The sequence below is a fragment of the Phyllobates terribilis genome, unplaced genomic scaffold, assembly GCF_046119375.1.
Source record: "Phyllobates terribilis strain yellow unplaced genomic scaffold, ASM4611937v1 Scaffold_1__5_contigs__length_1240528914, whole genome shotgun sequence".
NCBI classification, from domain to species: Eukaryota; Metazoa; Chordata; class Amphibia; order Anura; family Dendrobatidae; genus Phyllobates; species Phyllobates terribilis.
The window spans coordinates 702,563,804-702,572,757 of record NW_027362761.1 but is presented as its reverse complement, the minus strand read 5'-3'; the positions used below and the strand labels follow the sequence as shown (position 1 = coordinate 702,572,757).

Sequence of the window (8,954 nt, the reverse complement as noted above, 5' to 3'; positions counted from 1 at the left end):
TGCAATCATATTATGAGTACCAATAGGTTATATTGACAGTTAGAATGAGTTAATGCAGCAAGTCAATATTTGCAGTGTTGCCCCTTCTTCAAGACCTCTGTAATTCTCCCTGGCATGCTCTCAATCAACTTTTGGACCAAATCCTGACTGATAGCAGTCCATTCTTGCATAATCAATGCTTGCATTTTGCCAGAATTTGTTGGTTTTTGTTTGTCCACCCGTCTCTTGATGATTGACCACAAGTTCTCAATGGGATTAAGATCTGGGGAGTTTCCAGGCCATGGACCCAAAATCTCTATGTTTTGTTCCATGAGCCATTTTGTCATCACCTTTGCTTTATGGCAAGGTGCTCCATCATGCTGGAAAAGGCATTTTTGTGAGCCAAACTGCTCTTGGACGGTTGGGAGAAGTTGCTCTTGGAGGACATTCTGGTACCATTCTTTATTCATGGCTATATTTTTAGGCAAGACTGTGAGTGAGCCGATTCCCTTGGCTGAGAAGCAACCCCACACATGAATGGTTTCAGGATGCTTTACAGTTGGCATGAGACAAGACTGGTGGTAGCGCTCACCTCTTCTTCTCCGAATAAGCTGTTTTCCAGATGTCCCAAACAATCGAAAAGGGGATTCATCAGAGAAAATGACTTTGCCCCAGTCCTCAGCAGTCCACTCCCTGTACCTTTTGCAGAATATCAGTCGGTCCCTGATGTTTTTTCTGGAGAGAAGTGGCTTCTTTGCTGCCCTCCTTGAAACCAGCCCTTGCTCAAAGAGTCTCCGCCTCACAGTGCGTGCAGAAGCACTCACACCAGCCTGCTGCCATTCCTGAGCAAGCTCGGCACTGCTGGTAGTCCGATCCCGTAGCTGAAACAGTTTTAAGATACGGTCCTGGCGCTTGCTGGTCTTTCTTGGGCGCCCTGGAGCCTTTTTGACAACAATGGAAGCTCTCTCCTTGAAGTTCTTGATGATGCGATAGATTGTTGACTGAGGTGCAATCTTTGTAGCTGCGATACGCTTCCCTGTTAGGCCATTTTTGTGCAGTGCAATGATGGCTGCACGTGTTTCTTTAGAGATAACCATGGTTAACTGAAGAGAAACAATGATACCAAGAACCAGCCTCCTTTTAAAGTGTCCAGTGATGTCATTCTTACTTAATCATGACTGATTGATCAATTAACACAGGTGTGGGTGTTGATGAGGACAGGGCTGGCGATCAATCACTAAAACGATGTTAGCTGCTCCTTTTAAGGCAGGACTGCAATGATGTTGAAATGTGTTTTGGGGGTTAAAGTTCATTTTCTGGGCAAATATTGACTTTGCAAGTACAGTAATTGCTGTTAAGCTGATCACTCTTTGACATTCAGGAGTATATGCAAATTGCCATTACAAAAAATGAAGCAGTAAACTTTGGAAAATTACTATTTGTCTCATTCTCAATACTTTTGGCCATGACTGTATAATGCGGTAAATAAACAGTATTTTTGTATTGCAGAAAAGGACATCCGAAACAGGTGGCGGTCAATAACAGACTGCTACATGAAGACCAAGCAGGGGAAAAGCGGCGCCTCGCCCTCAAAAGCGGCAAGTCCTTTTGCAGATCTGCTGCACTTCATTGGCACTAGCCGGACATTACGGAGGTAATTTTATATTAATTTTTTTTTATTAACTACCCTCACCTCTCCAGGGCAACAATACCCACTCAACAAACTTGCATACCCTCGCAGAAATCTTAAACACCTTGACCAACACTCACTCTCTGAATCACTCCTCCCTCTTACAGACATCAATTCCTTACATGACGCAGATGTTGCTGCCACTTTATGTAACAACAGCTGCAGCTCTCAATTCAGTCACCCCCCTCATACATACCAAAGCTCACACAATCAACAGGCAACCCTGGCACACCAACCTGACTAAAGAAATGAGATGGGCCTCCAGGGTTGCTGAGCATAGATGGAAAAGGTCCCACACTAATGAGCACTTCATCGCATTCAAACAGTCCCTCACTATATTCAAGTCCACACTCACTGCAGCAAAACAAACCTAATTCTCATCTCTCATATCCTCCCTGTCTCACAACCCTAAACAGCCATTTAAACACTTTCAATTCTCTCCTCCGTCCCCAGCGCCTCTTCCCTCTCCACTGAAAACTTTGCCTCATTCTTCAAGCAGAAGATTGACACCATCAGACAAAGCTTTTGCCTTAAGTCCCCCCCAGTCCCTCCTCATACCTATTCAATCCTACTCCTGCAAAACCAGCTTCTCCACCATTATGGAAGATCAACTTAACTCTTTACTCTCCAAATCACAACTCACCACTTGTGAACTTAACCCTATCCTGTCCCACCTCATCCTCAACCTTAACACTATCTTCATCCCAACCCTAACCCACCTTTTCAACCTGTCACTAACAACTGGTGTCTCTCCCTCATGTTTCAAACATGCCTCGATCACAACCATCCTCAAAAAGAAGTCCCTTGACCCATCCTGTCTAACAAACTACCACCCAACATCACTCCTCCCCTATGCCTCAAAACTACTGGAACATGTCCACGTTGAACTGTCCTCCCACCTCTCCTCCTGCTCTTTCAATGCCTCCAATCTGGTTTCCGACTGCACCATTCTACTGAAACTGCCCTGACTAAAGTCACCAACAACCTACTAACCGCCAAATCCAAGAGACAATACTCTGTCCTCCTCTTCCTTGACCTGTCATCTGCCTTCAACACAGTGGACCATTCCCTCTTGCTAGGGACTCTCATCTCTCGGCATCACAGACTTGGCCCTATCTTGGATCTCTCCATACCTAACAGATAGGACATTCAGTGTCTCCCACTCACACACCACCTCCTCATCTCGCCCCCTATCTGTCAGTGTCCCCCAAGGTTCAGTTCTAGGACCTCTGCTCTTCTCCATTTACACCTTTGCCCTGGGACAGCTCACAGAGTTTCACCTCTATGCTGATGAGACACAGATCTACCTCTCTGGACCCAATATCACCTTCTTACTAACCTAAATCCCACAATGTCTGTCCGCTATCTCATCCTTCTGCTCTGCTAGATTTCTAAAACTTAACATGGATAAAACAGAATTCATCATCTTTCCACCATCTCATTCATCCTCCCCATCTGACCTATCTATCTATCAACGTCAATGGCTGTCCACTCTCCCGGGTCCCGCAAGCTCACTGCCTCGGGTAACCCAGGACTCGGAACTCTCCTTCAAACCACATATCCAAGCCCTTTCCACTTCCGGCCGACTCCAACTCAAAAATATCTCCCGGATCCGCACATTCCTCAACCACGAATCTGCAAAAACACTAGTGCATGCCCTCATCCGCTCCCGCCTCGAATACTGCAACCTCCTGCTCTGTGGCCTCCCTTCTTGCACCCCTCCAATCTATCCTAAACTCTGCTGCCCGACTAATCCACCTGTCACCAAGCTATTCCCTGGCCTCTCCCCTCTGTCAATCCCTTCACTGGCTCCCCATTGCCCAGAAACTCCAGTTCAAAACCCTAACCACGGGCATACAAAGCCATCCACAACCTGTCTCCTCCTTATATCTGTGACCTAGTCTCCTTGTACATACTTGCATGCAACCTCTGATCCTCACAAGGACTCCTGCTATACTCCCCTCTTCCCACAATCGCATACAAGATTTCTCCCGTGCGTCTCCCCTACTCTGGAACTCTCTGCCCCAACATATCAGACTCTCGCATACCGTGGAAATCTTCAAAAGGAACCTGAAGACTCGCCTCTTCCGACAAGCCTAAAGCCTGCAGTAACCAATGCTCCACCATACCGCTGCACCAACAGCTCTACCCTAACCTACTGTATCCTCACCCATCCCTTGTAGACTGTGAGCCCTCGCGGGCAGGGTCCTCGCTCCTCCTGTACCAGTCGCAGTCACGTTTTGTTAAAGATCACATGTAAAGCGCCGTAGAATGAATGGCGCTATAATAATATAAAATAATTTTTTAAAAAGTATATTTTTATTAACATTCATGCTTTTTTTCACAGTACGGAAGGAAATATGGGTGCCGCTGTTCACGGTGAGGAAGAGGATGTCCCAATGGAGAATGTTGCAGCAGGCCAGGATTCGGACAAAATTCTCACATTCTCTCTGGATCTTGCTGCTGCTTCTTCTGCCGCGTCAGGGGCCACAGTGATGGGCACTGGCACTGTCTGCCCCGTGGCACAAATAAGGGCCAAAGGAAAATGCAAACAAAAAAACACAAAGGCCAAGAGGCTGTGAGCAACGTTCAAACTGACAACTCACATATCTTATAGACAGAGCCAACCGTGAGGACGAGTTCGACCATTTCAGGGCAATGGTGACTGGTCAGCTTTGTGCAATGCCACGGGACATGCAGTCCATTTACATGGGAGCGGGCACATCTATGCTTACTGCTCTGGAGAGCCCATTGACTGTGGCCCCTGCGCAGACCATAGTAAATGGTGTGTTCAATTTAATCCATCAAATTGGACAACCACCAGCAACTGGAGTACCGCAGCGACATGCCTGAGCAGCAGCATATCAGCCAGAAGGTGGTGAGGCGTCCGACTTCTTTAGAAACAGGCCACCCCCTGGAAGTGCTGTGCAGCGTGCTGGCCCCTCCCAAAATGTTAGTTATTCCCAGGACCTTTTCCCCGGTTATGGGTATAACCCATAATACCACCAATTTCATTAAAATGGTATTCCACCTGTCACCAGTTTTGGTCCATAAAAACTACGACCAGCACCTGTAGGTCCTTATATCCACCATTTTGGAATGCTGTAAACACTATACACTCCAGGCAGATGTGTGTGACAGTTCTTGATCCGACGCCTCCTCTTTGCCTGTCATGTCTGTCCTGCTTCATGTGGATGATGCTTCTCTGTGCTGAGGAGGGTCGAAAGTGTGGCAGCTTTGAGCGCCATACAAGAAGCATCATCCACATGAAAAAGGACACCCACTGCGGGGCTGGAAGAGGTGTCAGACAAAGACCGGCAATACTCATCAAACTGGATTATGGCGTAGATGATTGGTGTAGATAATTATAATAAAAGGTGTTTCATTTTATATCCTATAAACTTAAAGTGCCTACAGATGCTAGCTGTACTTTATATGGGCCAAAACTGTTGACAGGTTGGAAAATAGTTTTTTTTCCTGTTTAGGAAAGTTAAAAGTGGGTTGTATGACAATGTTTGTCATTAGTAGTTTATTATATATTACTTTTTGTTTCAGGTTTACAATGATAATGTTTGTCATTATTTCTTACAGTTATTTGTTCTAAAATAAAATTATATTTCAACATTCTTGTTGAGTTTTCAGAAAGAAATAAAAAGAGTATATACATGGCATGTATTATCCAATACAAGAGATATTTGGGTCCCAACTGAAGCCATTTCATCTTGTATGCGCCTGGTTGGTGGTAAAAAAAATAAAATAATGAGTGGGCCCCAGACCTGCGCTGACCTCAGGGACCGCTTGCTGTAGAGAGTAAATTTACTCTCCTCATGAATGTGTGTGGTCGCCTCTAACCAGGTGATTGCAATGTTTTTATCAGTTTTTTTTTTGTCATATTTTCACACGGGTTAGAAAAAACGGGATGAATACTACTCTCGACATTGTCCCTTGCTTGTGCTGCTCACAGCGCAAGCAGTTGATAATGGTGAGTGATTCCTTCAGCACCCAGTACTTGGGAAGAGCGCTATTGTACCGCAGATTCCCAGGCACTGGTACGTGCGAGTGTTGCAGCGCACATATGCAAAACAGTTCCACACGGACATCTCAGGTACGTTTTTTTGCAGTACCTGAAATATCAGGACGTTTGAAACATCATTTACTGGGGCCTATCCAGCACTGCAATGCTATCTTGTGACTACTACTTCTGACTCAACATAATCAGAGTTAACGGTCACAATGTAAGTGTATGATTGCCATGTGGCTGTCATAGACTTACATACAGTTGGGAGATTGACCAGAAAATTATGGAGAAGGCGATAATTCAAAAACTGATGGACACTGTAATGCAAATCAAACAAATTTAGGTTTATTATGGAAAAATACATTTTTGAAAAAAATATTATTAGAAATAAACACTTTTCTTGATCATCTTTTTTTCATTGGGGATCAGATCTTCTCTGCTGGTCAGGCTGCACACCACCGATATAGGAGTATTGCCATTGCACGGCACCTTCAGGACTCATGAAGTAGTTAGCGAAGGTTTCTCGCACCCTGGCACCAGAGTTGGATTGCCTTCCCGGAACCAAGTTGACCACTGGAATTAATTCTGACAGCTGTGACTCCTCATCTAGCTCAGTGCTGTACTCACAAGCATAGTTGTGGAGTACACAGCATGCCTTAATTACAGTGTCAACGATCTCTGTATCCAACTGGATGGGTGTGTGAAACATCCTCCACTGACTACACGATTCTGAAGGTGCATTCCACATATATGCGTGCACGACTAAGCCGATAATTAAAATTCATCCGCCGGGCATTCAGTCCCCTTCGTGGGTATGGGCGCAGCAGGTTGGTCATTAAGGGAAATGCCCCATCCGATACCATCACAAAGGGAACAGGATGTGTTTTACCCGGGAAAGGTCTTGGGGTTGGGAGCTTCCCGCCATCTTGAAGAATTTCCAGCCTGATTTGTGATGATCTCAACATCCGAGAGTCCCCAGTACTGCCATAAGCACCAACGTCAGTGGCAACAAATTTGTTATGTGCATCAGCCACCGCCAACAGGACAACAGAAAAATACTTCTTATAATTAAAGAAACATGTTCCTGATCATGGGGGCTGCTGAACCCTCACGTTTGCCATCAACAGCACCTATGCAGTTGGGGAAATTGGCCACAGCTTGAAAACCTGCCGCAACCTGCAGCCAAGTCTCCTTGGTTGGGGAAGGCATCACGACATCACGATGGGCTGCAACTTCTGCCAGATGACGGTACATGTGCACCTCACAATTTGGGAAATGGTGGATTTACTAACCCTAAATTGGAGGTGCAGTGATATATAGCTATCTCCTGTGGCCAGAAATCTGTAAAGGAAAATAAGATGATTAAAAACGCCAAAAAAAGGAATACAAGACAACATTATTACATTAAGGCCACGGCCCCACTATCAGTATTTGGTCAGTATTTTTTCTCAGGAGTGGGAGCCAAAACCAGGAGTGGGTGATAAATGCAGAATTGGTGTATGTGTTTCTATTATACCTTTTCTCTTCCTCACCCGCTTTTAGCTCCCACTCCTGAGAAAAAAAAATGACCAAATACTGATAGTGGGGCCATGGCCTAAAAGTATATGTAGATTACCTAATTGTTTTTATTAAAAATCACAAAAAATAAATTAACACATGAAATGATTGAAAAAGTCATCAGATGTAGGTAATGGCTGCAGTTAAGTGCTGCTGACAAACTATGACAGCGGGATTTAACATGTGGCGGCTGGAAGCGCATTCTTGTAGACAAGCATTGGTGCACCCATGACGTGATACCAATGCATAGCCAGTATTGGCATGACATGATGACCCCTGTTGCTGTCATGAACACCCTCCTCTGAACAGCGGCCCGTGGTCGCTATTCAAAGGAGACGTTCATTTCTGTTGTTCACAACAGAGCTTTTGCCACATTTGAAAAAAAATGGATATCGGTGCATTGACAAATACCTGATCAGCCAAAAAAAAGGTAGCAATAAAATAGATATAGAAATATTTTTACTTACTGCAAGGTGATAAGCAGCCTTTCCTCAGCAGAGATGGCCCTTCTCATGACTGTGTCGCTGTATTCAGCAGCCGGTCAAAAGCATGGATAGGAATGCGACAAAATGCCAGAAATTTTTCCGGATATCTAGAAAAAATACAAAACAAAAAACATTAAGTACACATGGATGACAATATACTTTTTTTCCCATATAGTAACTTACCTCCTCAGATCTTGATATATCACATAGAAGTGCCCCTTGTCACATCTCTCTTGCACGATAGAATGTACCCAGAGTTTCTTCGGTCTTCTTCTAGATCGCTCCTATCGAACAATTGGTTAGTGAACACCACAGAAAAAAAATAAAATGAAATGTACATTCTACCTACATTTGCCTTACCTGCTCGCTGTGGATATGCAGGATATTTAGCACACTAATAGCAGGTTCATATACGGCCTGCGGAGACGCAGGGGCTACTCTTGATGTGGCATTGTCACTTGCAAAATGCAGAATGGAAAAGAGGGGTTGGGCAAGGAAATGACATCAGAAAGTTTTGTTTTTTTTCTCCAACTCTTTACTTAGCTTCCAACCACGTATATTTCTGTACAAAAATGCTTCCAAAATAGCATAAAAAAACGCTTAAAAACCCCCCATAAAAAAAGCGCATTAAACAATGCATTTTTTCCGCAGCATTTTTCTTGCTAAGGAGATACAGAAATGCTGCAGAAATTTCTGCTTCAAATCCTGAACGTGCGCACATAGCCTTAGAAACCGGGTGCTTAAAGATGTTGTCCACTACTTTTATATTGATGCCCTATCCGTAGGATAGGGCATCAATATATGATCTCTGGGGTCCCGCACGAGGCACCCCCGCCGATCAGCTGTTATCGGTACTGGCGGCAGCGGGCGCAAGAGCTCACCTGCGGGCCTCCGTCGTCAAGTGGTAGTGGCCGCCGTGGTGTACTGCACATCTACCTCCTATTCAATTGAATGGGAGGCGGATCTGCAGTACACCGCGGCGGCCACTACCACTTGACGGCGGAGCCCCGCAGGTGAGCACTTCCTGCCGACGGCGGCCACTGCTGGCAAAGATAACAGCTGATCGGCGGGGGTGCCACGGCCGATCATACATTGATGCCCTATATGTAAAAGTAGTGGGCAACCCCTTTAAACTGCAATCCAAAACCCACTTTTTTATTGCAAAGTGCCAACATGGCAATTTAACCTGAATACTGAGGTTTTAGTTTAGAAAAACAACTCATAC

General features: G+C 45.0%; 1 long non-coding RNA gene across 1 annotated transcript; it reads right to left on the bottom strand.

The window, feature by feature from the left end:
* Window positions 1–6,070: 6,070 nt before the first annotated feature.
* On the bottom strand, window positions 6,071–8,615 carry LOC141170225 (uncharacterized). Its single transcript, XR_012252311.1, has 3 exons — window positions 7,913–8,615; window positions 7,712–7,836; window positions 6,071–7,028 (listed from the first exon to the last, which is right to left on the bottom strand). It is a non-coding gene; the product is annotated as an uncharacterized lncRNA (long non-coding RNA).
* Between the last annotated feature and the right edge of the window lie 339 nt (window positions 8,616–8,954).